This window comes from Sparus aurata, chromosome 10 (assembly GCF_900880675.1).
Source record: "Sparus aurata chromosome 10, fSpaAur1.1, whole genome shotgun sequence".
Lineage (NCBI taxonomy): Eukaryota > Metazoa > Chordata > Actinopteri > Spariformes > Sparidae > Sparus > Sparus aurata.
Window position 1 is genome coordinate 12,245,525 of NC_044196.1, and position 12,237 is coordinate 12,257,761.

Below are 12,237 nucleotides of genomic sequence, written 5' to 3' on the forward strand. Positions count from 1 at the left end.
ACTCAGAATCAACTTCATCACTCAGAATCAACTTCGTCACACAGAATCATCTTCATCACACAGAATCATCTTCATCACTCAGACATGTACAGAAGCAGACTCACCGTCAGTCGACCTGAAGACGAACTGATCTTCTCCTGATGGGACGCTCACTTATATACACACATATTATATGATGTGTGTGACTTTATGGCAGCTGTGTGTGTGTGTGTGTGTGTGTACGGTGTGTGAGTGTGCTGCCTCTCAGATAACAGCTGACTGTTTCTGAACAGACTGATAGTCGTAAGTAACAGCTGTTTAGTTTATTACCTGTACTAACGGCTCTCAGTCATTTTGCATGAAGTCACTTCAGATATTAAACAAACTGTCAAACTGGATCTGAGTACTGGAGTCAGTGGATCCAATTCTGCTGGAGTCACTGTGTCCAGTTCTACTGGTGTCAGTGGGTCCAGTTTTACTGGTGTCCAGGCACGTGGAGAGGGGGCGGTGCGGAGGGTGCTGGAGCACCTGCCCTTTGCCCTTTGATGCCCAAAGTGCCTTTTTGTCAAAGCAGTTTTTTTTTTTTTTGTATGTGTGTGTGTGTGTGAAAGTCTGTCTGTGTGGCCCAAAATGATAAAAACAAAATAATAATAATTTAGATCTACCTTGGTCGGTAACATGATCCTCACTCTGCCGTCACTGCAATGACGTGCCCAGACATGCCCTGCTGCTAATCGCAAAGCTGCTAGAGACGCTGCTAGTCGAAGAAAACCCGAGGGGGTAAACAACTGGTCCAGTGAGTAGGTTTTTCAGCGGTCATCGTTTGTGCACGGTGTATTTTTGCAAGATGACTGATGAAGCGAAGTGAGCAATGAGCATTCTCTGTGTCGTCCAACTTTGCACACACACCTCTTACAAGTTATAGCCGCTAGTTAACCACACACAGCGTGCTGTGGGGGAAAAGTATGTAAGGCTTTTTTTTTTGTTTCTGTATGTTTCTCTTGTCATGGGCAACGTGCATTAGAGAGATATCATGTGCTATTTTACTGTCAAGCTGTTTTTTCTTATGTTTGTAGAAGCAATGAGGCATAGACTATGTTATTTCATTAAAACTATGCAATATGCATATTCACATAATTTTGGACTATTACAGTATAAATACAACAATAACAGAAGAATTTGAATTTTGATTATCTCAACCTCTCATTAAACGTATCAGTACTTGTTTGTTTATAATATTTACATACAAATTAGATATAATATGCATACAAATTATATTACTATTAGGACCTTGCTGTCTTGTGCGATGTCGATAGTCAAACTGAATAAAAGCACAAATGGATTAAATTTGTGGCTATACAGTACAATTTTTTATAAGGTATGAAATGTCACTGTGTGTGTGTGCGTGTGTGTGTGTTTTATGTGCATCAGATTGTAGTTTGAGGATCATATTTCATTCTGCAGAGATGCCTCATAAGGAGAGGAGGTTAAAGAAAAAAATAAAGGAGCTGCGTGAGGCTGCGAAAGGCACTGGATCCCTCACCAGCTGGATGAAAAAGAGCACAAAATGTAAGAATGACACATGTACCAGCTACTTATATTGCAGAGGTATTCAGTCAGAGAAAACAATTAAAAAAACAATTTCAATGTTGTTGTTCTGTTACATTATCTATCATTATGTATGGTGGGTTGATTATTAATTAGGTGTAAGAGGTGTTAATTAGATTAATCCAAGAGCAAATTGTGCCTTGTTTCCAGATGGACAGGGAGTGAGTGATGATAGGTCAGATGAGGAGATGGAAGGAGAGAAAGAGGAAGACACTGTGCCTCAGAGAAATGAGAGTTTGCTGGGAACAGAAAGCCAGGAGGAGACAGAGGTTATTGAGGAGCCCACACAGAATGCTGAGGTGGAGGGAGCAGCTAGCCAGGAGGAGACTGAAACCAGAGGGAGGCAAACATTCTCACACCTACTTGGACTTATCCACCCAAATGCCCATGTCCTGCAATTAAACATCAAATATGATGAGGCCTTCATTCAGTTGTGCAACAGTACTGGACCCTGTCAACCAGTGCTCTCATCCTTTCCAAAAAATGAAGAGGGGCGGTCATTTCAAAAGAAATGGTATGAGAACAACACATGGCTAGAGTACTCCCCAAGTCTTGATGCCATGTTTTGTTTCAGCTGCCGTCTTTTTTTGAGTGAGGAAAAATACACAAGCTGCAAAACATGGAAATCAGAAGGAGTTAATCGGTGGAGAAAGGCTCTGGAGAGAATTAAAGAGCACAGTGCCTCAGAATCACACATGTGCGGTATGGTGAGGTGGAACAACTTTCAGAAGAGATCACTGGAGGCAGCTTTTGAAATGGGTGATCGTGCATCATAAGCTACTAAAGACAGAGAAAGAGAAAAAACAGAGCAATCTTTTCCCGCTTACTATCCACCACTCTTTACCTGGCAAGACAGGGCATGCCTCTTAGAGGAGACGATGAGACTCTGTCAAGCCAAAATCGAGGTAATTTCCTAGAGTTGGTGGAGCTGCTTAGCAAATATGACAGTGTAATTAAATTACACCTGGACTCCATAAAAGAGAAGCAGGGACCTGGTAAAAGACCTCTTGTCTCACTCCTCTCCAACAGAAGTTAGAATGATATGATCGATGCTTGGCCATATCAGTCAAACGAGTAATCCAAAAAGAAATCCAAGAGAGCGAAACCTTTTCAATTCTCATGGATGAAACCACAGATGCTGCACACACTGAACAGGTTTCTTTTGTTATCAGGTACGTGCATAACATGCAAATCAAGGAGCGCTTTCTTCAGGTGTGTAACGTCCATACTACAAGTGGAGATGCTCTTGAAAAGGTAGTGATAGCTCTACTGGAAGAAAATTATCTGAAGTTGGAAAACATCCAGGGTCAAGGGTATGATGGTGCCGCAAACATGAGCGGACGCTTTAAGGGACTTCAGTCAAGAATTCTAAAAAGAAATCCAAAGGCCTTGTACATACACTGTCAGGCACATTGCCTCAATCTGGTGTTAGTTGAAAGTGCAAAGTCTAACATCTGTTTTGTCAGCTTTTTCAACTTAGTTGGAAAACTTTATACTTTTGTGGCCAACTCATCCAAACGACACTCTGCATTTATTGAAATGCAGAAGACGATGTACCCTGATCAGCGTCCACTGGAGCTACATAAGCTGTCAGACACGCGGTGGGCCTGCAGAAAAACTGCCCTTCACACTCTGAGGAAGGTCCTCCCAGCTGTCATGCAGTTTCTTGAGGAAATGACCCACAGCAAGACCCACCAGACTCTTCAGCAGGTGATGCAATGAGTCAATGAGTCAAGAGCATCAACTTTGAATTCTTCCTGTGTCTGCAGATCACCTGTCCAATCTTCCATGTGACTGCAATGGCCTCTGATGCTTTGCAGCAGAAATACATAGACCTGGCTGCAGCATACAACCTTGTTGATGGAGTTTTTCAGAGGCTGTCCCACAGCAGAACAGAGGAGGAGTTTGAGGACATGTATAAACAGGCTACAGAGAAGGCTGCATCAGTGGGCCTGGACACCCCAACTGAGATTCCCGGTCAAGCTAGGAGGAGGAAAATGCCAGCAAGTTTCACGGTCATTGCCACAACAGCTACTGCTGACCACACTTTCCCTACTTTGCAAGACTACTACCTTGTTAAAGTGTATTACGTTTTCGTGGACACAATGACACAAGAGCTTCAGAGATGCTTTAAAGGAGAAGATAACTCCACATGGGAGATCCTGAATGCCCTCCACTGCCTGACAGTTCCAGAGAATTGGAAAACAGCAAAAATTCCAACAGAGGCACTGCAAGCTGTGAAAAAACTCTGCCAGTTCTACAACATTGAAGAAGAAGACAATTTGCAGACAGTACTTAAAGGAGTCATATTATACCCTATTTCTACAAGTTAATCTAGTTCCCTGGTGTCCTAATGAAATGTCTGTGACATGCTTTGGTCAAAATACCATAAGGATGAAGCACAATAGCAGTTCATAACTGTTCAATAACCCTGCCAAAACAGCCCTGTTCAGAACAGTCGGTTTTGAGTGCCTGTCTCTTTAAATGCAAATGAGACACAGGTAATCCACCCACTTCTTCCGGGAGGTGTGACGACGCCGGCACGCTCATGCTACCATGACAACAACTGAGCGTGAACCCTGGGAGAAACATGGCTGCAGGAGGAAACTTTGCTGTCCAACCTTACATGTTTGAACCAGAGTCAGACCCTGAACAAGAAGGAGCTAGCGAATAAGTTGCTCAATGTAGACTGCAACAAGACGTTTCTGAATGGTGAGTTATGATCTTTATTTTACTTTTTTCTTAAAAATGTGTATGTTTGTACGTCGGTAAATACGGTCGCTGACTAAATACGGTCGACCGCTGACCGCTCTATGTGTAACTCACTGCTTATAAAAATCTAGATTTGTGTTGAGTAAACATAAGTAGCATGCTATTCCCGTTACACGAGTAAATTTCGCAAGTCCGCAATGTTTTTTCGGTAGCTACGAGTGGGAATGTAGCACTTTTATTCTCAGCTACGCCATAATAACGTTAACTATTACGTCATTATTTTGTCCGACATCTAACTCACAGCCATACACTTTTCACGTGTGTAGTAATTTTTCAACCAAGTTGTGAAACGGGGGATGTAGTGCGGGCTGGGGCGACAGTCTGCCAGCTCCGTATCCCCCATAGTAATGTCTGTTTATCCGTTTGTACTGCGTTTCAACATAATGCACTAATTCCAATTAATAACGTTACATCGTTGCACATGCTGACCAGTCGTTCTTGTTAACAACATATTCAAATAATACTGCAGGTAACGTTTTGGTATTCTCAGATCGGGTCTCTCATGCAAGCAGCTAACACTACACACGTAGTTACATGAATACTAACACAAAGGAAGTCTTTAGCCTCCTTTAGCACAACATGATAATAAATTAACGCAGCCCACCGTCCGTGAACAACTGAGACCATTTCATACGAGCTAGCTGCTCGGCCTTGAACATGCTAGCCAGCTAGCTAGCTAGCATGTTCACGGCCGAGCAGTTGTTCACCGGCCGATTAGAAGCGATCATATATGAATATCCTAATTCATTTTCTCAATTCAGTGCAATGTTTTAAAAGACTGCTGATTAACATTACAGTGAATCATATGACCAGTAAGCCCAACGTTGCAACTTAACTTTAGTTCAGCCTCATATCTACATCGACGGTTAGCGTTAGCTCATGTGCTAAACGGCCAAAGTAACACAAACGAAACTGTTTTTTTTAAATACTTACACGGACAGTGGGTATGGATCCATCTTCTAGGAACAATCTCGTTGCCAGTCCAGCTTTATACTGACCCTGGTTGCTGAAACAGTCCGGCGTGAAGTGACTGGCACAGACAAAAACACTTTTGCTCACTGAAGCTGGGACGTTTCCCTGAAAAATAAAATTTAGCCACTTCGCTCTGATATCCTCTTTGGTAGGGAAGCGATGAAGGGACACATGAGTATCCATGCATCTCATGACATAGCAGGAGTGCTTGGCTTTCGGGTTGTACATGGTAGCGGTCAGGCTGTCGCGTACGAGTGAGGCGAGAAATGGCGGATCATCGTTCAGGTAGCCGGCGTAATGTGGGAGGAGATATCCAGCATGAGGGTGGGAGTATTCAAATCACCCGCTCTGTTACGTAACAGCGCGGGTGAAATCCAACTGGCTCCTTTAGAGACACATTTCCTGACTGCGTCCGTTTACAAAACATTGACTTAGTGGTCAAAAATCATTCTTAAGGGGTGGGGAGGCACTCCAGATATGCAAATACACACACTAAAGCAACGAAAAAGTGAGTTTTGCATAATATGTCTCCTTTAAGGTCTTCCATACTTCATACTCATGCCCCTCACCAATCAATGTGACATCTATTCTTTCAGTGGTCAAAGAAAACAATGCACATCTGGTTTTCCCTAACTTGACTGAGCTGCTTAAGACATATGGCACCCTTCCGGTGTCTACAGCAACTGTGGAACGCTCTTTCTCCAACTGAAGCTGGTAAAAACAAAACTTCACACCCTTTGCACAGAGAAGAGGTTGTCAGAGCTTCTTTTATCGGCAATTTAGAAGGATATTCCAATCAAACTCTGTGAAGTCATTGACATTTTTCAGAGCATGGGCAACAGGAAGTTGCTGTTACAACTGCAACAAAGAAAAAGAGAGACATATACAGACACAGACAGAAACAAAAACACACACCCCTGAGGTTTTCTTTACAGAGGATAGAAAACAAAAATAAAGCTATGAAATTCAAATAAAGAGGTGTCAGACTTGATTAATTTTTGTCCTCCAATTTGATTAAAACTGAAAATTAATGCACCGCTTGAATTATGGCTTTGTGGATATAGGCTGTATCCAGCCCAATTAATGTTCCCCTTTCAGTTTACGAATGAGCAGCTTGTTCTGTTTAGTTAAAGCAGTCAGCCTTGGCTGCAGCGTCTCTCAGCAAGTAGTCTTCTCCAAACTATCAGCAGTAAGGCAGGTCAGTGAGGATTTTCAATGTTAATTATCTTTGCATCTTGTCATGATCACACAACACTTGTTTAATTAGCTACTATCTCTCCCATGCTCTTTTTAGTGTCTACGCACTTGGATCAATACAGCCCACCTCCAGCAATATCAGCAGCAGCAGCCTCCTGACCAACGCCCTCAACAGAAGCTGCTCAGTGTACCCCATCAGGTAAAACAGACTAATTTTGCTTTACACTGGCCTCTAACAAATATATATAAGGTGTGGACAATCATATGGTATGTTGTGATTCAATGTTACATTCTTTGTGTATTTGGGTTGCAACCATTCAACCGGTTACATTACAAGGTATGTTTCTGTCCGGTGTTTCAAATTTGTGCTCCATGTGCCCCCTTTTAACTTTGAGCACCTGCCCCTCCAAAGGTCTCTGCACGACCCTGCTGGTGTCAGTGGATCCAATTCTGCTGGAGTCACTGTGTCCACTTCTACTGGTGTTAGTGGGTCCAGTTCTGCTGGTGTGGTCTTGTTACCAGCTGACAGTCAATAATAAACTGATCGGCTGATCTGACCAAAGATTAAATGTTGTGTTCGACTGAATCGATTGGCGATCTCAATGAGCTCTTTTCTCTTAAACGTCTAGCAGACTGAAGCCAGACTTTAATATTCTATCAGTAAAACTCATCATTACATTAAAGATGTTCTCTGGATTCCTTTGTCATGTGAAGAAGAACCAGTCGCAGTAATTCATCCAATCACCTGATTCATTCCATCAATCGTTCACATGTTAATGAGCTGAATGTGAAGTCTGGAAACTAAAGGATGAGCATATTCAATATGATCTAAACAGCAACACTCATCAACAGGTATAAAACATCCTGCTGCACCTGAAGACAACACTGATCTACTGCAGTGTTGATGAATATTAAAGGAAACTAAGATGTTCAGTCGTGTCGTCTTCATTCAGACTGATCATCAGACTTTCTACAGACATTTTGAAACTGTTTATATTTAAATGTGTTCTTACTGCAGCTGATTATCTGAAGGAATATAATAAAAACAAATGTAAGGTCAGACTGTTCTCTGTCAGCTCTTTGTCTTCACTCATAACTCACGTAAATTATAACGTTCTCCATCTCACCTAAAGATGTGGATCTCTTTAATCAGCTCATGTTTTGCATGTTTTCTGCTCTGTGAGCTGTAAAATGTAAATGACCATCCTCAAGTTACTGTGTTCATTTATAACCCTGCCTTATATTCTGAAACTAAATATCATGATAATCCTGTTTTATATTTACATTAATCAACGTGTTGATCAACGTTCAAAACAAAAGAATGCACCTGCAGCTGTAACCATGACGACATGTTGATTGACACTTTGAGTCTCTTCAGTCAGTTTGTGTTAATCTGGTCAACAGTCACAAATAAAGAAATGAAATAAAGATTGAGACGAGTCCAGAATGTTCAACATGATTTTTTTTTATGATTTCAGTCTTTAGAAATAAAAACAGCTATATTTTGTCCAGCTGATTAGATTCATAACAAGCACACAAACAACAATAACAACAACAAACATCATTTACAGTTTTCTGATAAAATCTTTGTACAGACACTACAAATACATGAAGAAAAGAAGCTGCTGCGTTTCTGACCCCCGATCGGTTTCAACAAACTGACCCTGGATCAGTATTTAAGCTATCAGCTGTCGTTAATAAAAATGTTCTTTTGAAATAGATGAAAACTGGTTCAAGTCATCAAATTTCACACTGAAGAAGTTCAGTTCAGTCTGTGAAGAAGAAAACTGTGGGAGATCATAACAATCACATGATACAACAAATATCTTTATCATTTTGTTCTCATTCAGATTCTATTAAGTTTAGATTGAACTACATTTTCATTAAAATAGAGTGAAAGAAACTAAGGGGCCGTCCACACGGGCGAAAACGATCTTTTTTTTCTCCGTCTTCCTCGTCATCGTTTTAAGAATATTTGCGTCCATACGGATCCACTGAAAACGACCGAAAAACGCTGTAGTTCATATTCCAGGCCTATAGGTGGCGCTTGACATTCACCAAAAACGGAGAAGAAGACACGGAGCATGCGCATTAAGCTTGTGCGCTGTAAACAAACAGATAGTAGACGGAGAAACCAAACACAACAAGAAGAAGATGAAAATGGCTAGTGCAAGGAAACCAGAATCGTTTGTGTGGACCGGTAATGACGTCGAACTGCTGCTGCGACTCACACTCAACTACAAGGCGAGTAAGTTACAAGAAAGGCTCAATATCTTCTGCGGCACGAACACGAGCATGTAGTCCGCCGTTGTTGTTGTTGTTGTGGGACGTCGCGGGGTGGGGCGATCGCGTCATCGTTTTGGAAAGTATGCGGATTCGCCGTCCACATGAAAACGGGAGGGCTGCGTTTTCGGATTTCTCCACTCTGAGACCCGTTTTCAAAAAAGTGCGTTTCATGCGCTGCGTTTTCAGGATCCGTATGGACGGTCGGCCAAAACGATGCAATACGTGTGCGTTTTAAAAAAAAAACGTTGTCGTCTGGACGGGGCCTAAAGTTAGTTCTGACAATGAAATACCTTCTTATCTCATTAAAAGTGATCAATGAACTCATGACTTAAAACCAAACGTTTCCCATTATTTGATGTCATTAATTTCTGACGCTGCTGTAAGTGTTTCTCTTATCAAATAAATGTTCCTCCTGTTCTGGTGTCGACGACAGCAGTGGAGTGGCAGGAAAAGTTACCATTTCTGGTGTTTCCAGTGACGGCCGACACTCCAAACAGACCAAGAGAAGACATGAAAGTAAGGACAAGGCAAAGAGAGCTGCCTCCAACAAGAGAGGAATGCTAACTGCAAAAGTACAGGAAGTTAGCTTAGCATGGCTAACAGCAGCTTTAACATGTGAATTATTTCTTCTCTCTTTAGGGCCATGAGTTCCTCTTTGACATGCTTGTTTAGATATCAGATTGTTTTTGTATCGTGTGATCTTAATCTTAGTTTTGTCTTCACATGGTTTGATGAATATCAAATATCTGTAGAGCTTCTACCTCAGTGACTCTGATAATTAAATAATCACTTCACACTGAGCAGCAGCAGCTGTTGTCCATCAGGCTGTCAATAAAGTTCTGCTCAGCAGATCAAAGTTTTTTGGTTCAAATAACATCAGAAAGAGTTGACAAATACATGCACAAACAAGCTTTTTTGTTAAAACCAACCGATAAAACGCTGTACATTCAGCTTCTATACAAGTAGAGAAGAAACATGCTAACAGACAGCAGTGATGTCATGTTTTAGTTAAACAGCTTTCTGTTTCTTTAAAACATCACTGAGCTACATGCTAACAAGCTAACAGACGGCAGTGATGTCATGTTTCAGTCAAACAGTTTCCTGTTTCTTTATAACACCACTGAGCTATGCACTAACATGCAATGATCGACTTTGTAGTAGTGTCATCTGACCTCCGGCCACATGTCTTGGACTCTCGGGCTAAGAGAGGGGCTGAGCTGTCAACTGATCACCACCTGGTGGTGAGTCAGATCCGCTGGCAGGGGAGGAAGCTGGACAGACCTGGCAGACCCAAATGTATTGTGAGGGTCTGCTGGGAATGTCTTCAACTTCCACATCCAGGAGAGCTTTGACCAGATTCCGAGGGAGGCTGGGGACATTAAGTCTGAATGGACCATATTTTCCACTTCCATTGTTGACGCAGCTGTTTGAAGCTGTGGCTGTAAGGTCTCCAGTGCCTGTCGTGGCAGCAGTGCCCGAACGCGGTGGTGGACACCGGAAGTAAGGGATGCTGTCAAGCTCAAGAAGGAGTCCTATCGAGCCTGGTTGGCTCGGGGGACTCCTGAGGCAGCTGATGGGTACCGGCAGGCCAAGTGTGCGGCAGCAAGGGCAGAGGCAGAAGCTCTGGTCCTGGAATAGTTCGGGGAGGCCATGGAGGAGGACTACTACTTCTTCGGTCTCAAAGAAATTCTGGCAAAGGATTATATATGTATATGTTTATTAACTAAATAATTCAGGGTAACATAAATGAACTGACAATTTTAGACGAACAACATATAACAGAAAAGGTAAAGACTGTAATAAGCAAAGTAATAAAGTTATTTGACGGCTGGCAGGTTGTGAAGTTAAAGGGTCGGTTTTTTTATATATTAAATATTATGGGATTAATCTTTTAATACTAACGAGACCCTAACCTCAACTTTTTTAATTTCATAAGATAGAAGTTAGAGCTTTAGACAGAGGTCAGAACTTTGGACACCACTCATTCTAAAGTTGTTGTTTTTTTTGTTTTTTTTGTTTTGTTTTTTTCAAATTCAAAGTGTTGCTGATTTATTTCACATTTATAAAATAATAAATTGATTAAGTATTTGAGCTCTTGTAATGTGTTTCAATGTTACAGGAGTTAATACATTAAGAACAGAAGAGACAAACTGTAGAAGTGGTAACAATTTTTTTAAAGGATGGCATATCATGCTCAATAACCAGTGTTTCCCACACATGCAGTTTACTTGGGCGGACCACCCACGTATATTAACAGCCGCCAGAATATATATATACATATATATATATATATATATATATATATATATATATATATATATATATATATATATATATATTTTTTTTTTTTTTTTTTTTTTTAAACAATATTTTATTGGGTTTTACATTTGAGAAAAACAAAAACAAAACAAATAAAAAAACAAAAATAAAAAAAACACAAAAACACATACAGATAATAATTACCATAGCAATAGTGATAATGCATAGATATACTATACAACAAAAAGATCACAGTGGTAACAGAAGTAAATAAACAAAAACACAAAACAAAACACAAGAAAACAAATAACTGAAAAAGCAGCAGCAGTAGTAACTTAAGATCTCAAGTTATTACAAGATTCTCATCCTCCAAAAATTCCAAAAAAGGTTTCCATACTTTAATAAACTTTCCTCTTTTCCCTCTTACAATATATGTTATTCTTTCCAACGCAAGATATGTCGCAACCTCTTTCAACCATAGCTTTACAGAGGGCAATTGTATATTTTTCCAGAAGAGAGCGATCAGTCTTCTAGCCTGGAGAAGTCCAAAGTCAATCAAAACTGATTGTTTAGAATTGACGACCATCGTTTTAGGGTATATACACACTGTAAATACATCTAGATTTATACCAGAGACGTTGTTTTGATTGTTGTGTAAGTCTTTTAATATCAGACACTCAGAAGACCTCAAAGAGTTTATCAGCCACAAAGTTCAATATAATGAACTTTATTAACACACAGTAACAGTTACAAACTGACTCAGTACAATCACTGTGAGATGAAGAGCGCCCTCTGCTGACCTTTATCTTTAACACCAGCGTGAACAGATGACAGCTTTTCTTTCAGTCACAGTAACAGACAGTAAATAACAAACACAAATCAAACAGCAGCACTTCATTTCAGTTTAAATTCAACATTACAACCAGAAAAGGTTAAAGCTCCACAGAGCTGTTTTCAGATCAGTGAGGTGAAGAACAACGTTTCCTCCGTCAACTCCATTATTGTTGTTCATCACTTGTTCCCTCTGACTCTTATGACTCTAGATTCAGTTACAGATCAAACTGAAGTTGTGGCATATTTCTCAAATACTGTGAGAATGAACTGAAGGATTATGATTGTCCTGAATTTATTTCATAAATAAGAAAAAAAGCTGCATCCCTGCCT

General features: G+C 40.7%; 1 protein-coding gene across 2 annotated transcripts in view; it reads right to left on the reverse strand.

Moving 5' to 3' along the window:
- Nucleotides 1-12,237, reverse strand: part of LOC115590482 (uncharacterized) — an 83,978-nt gene that overhangs the window by 25,444 nt on the left and 46,297 nt on the right. The window lies entirely within an intron of this gene.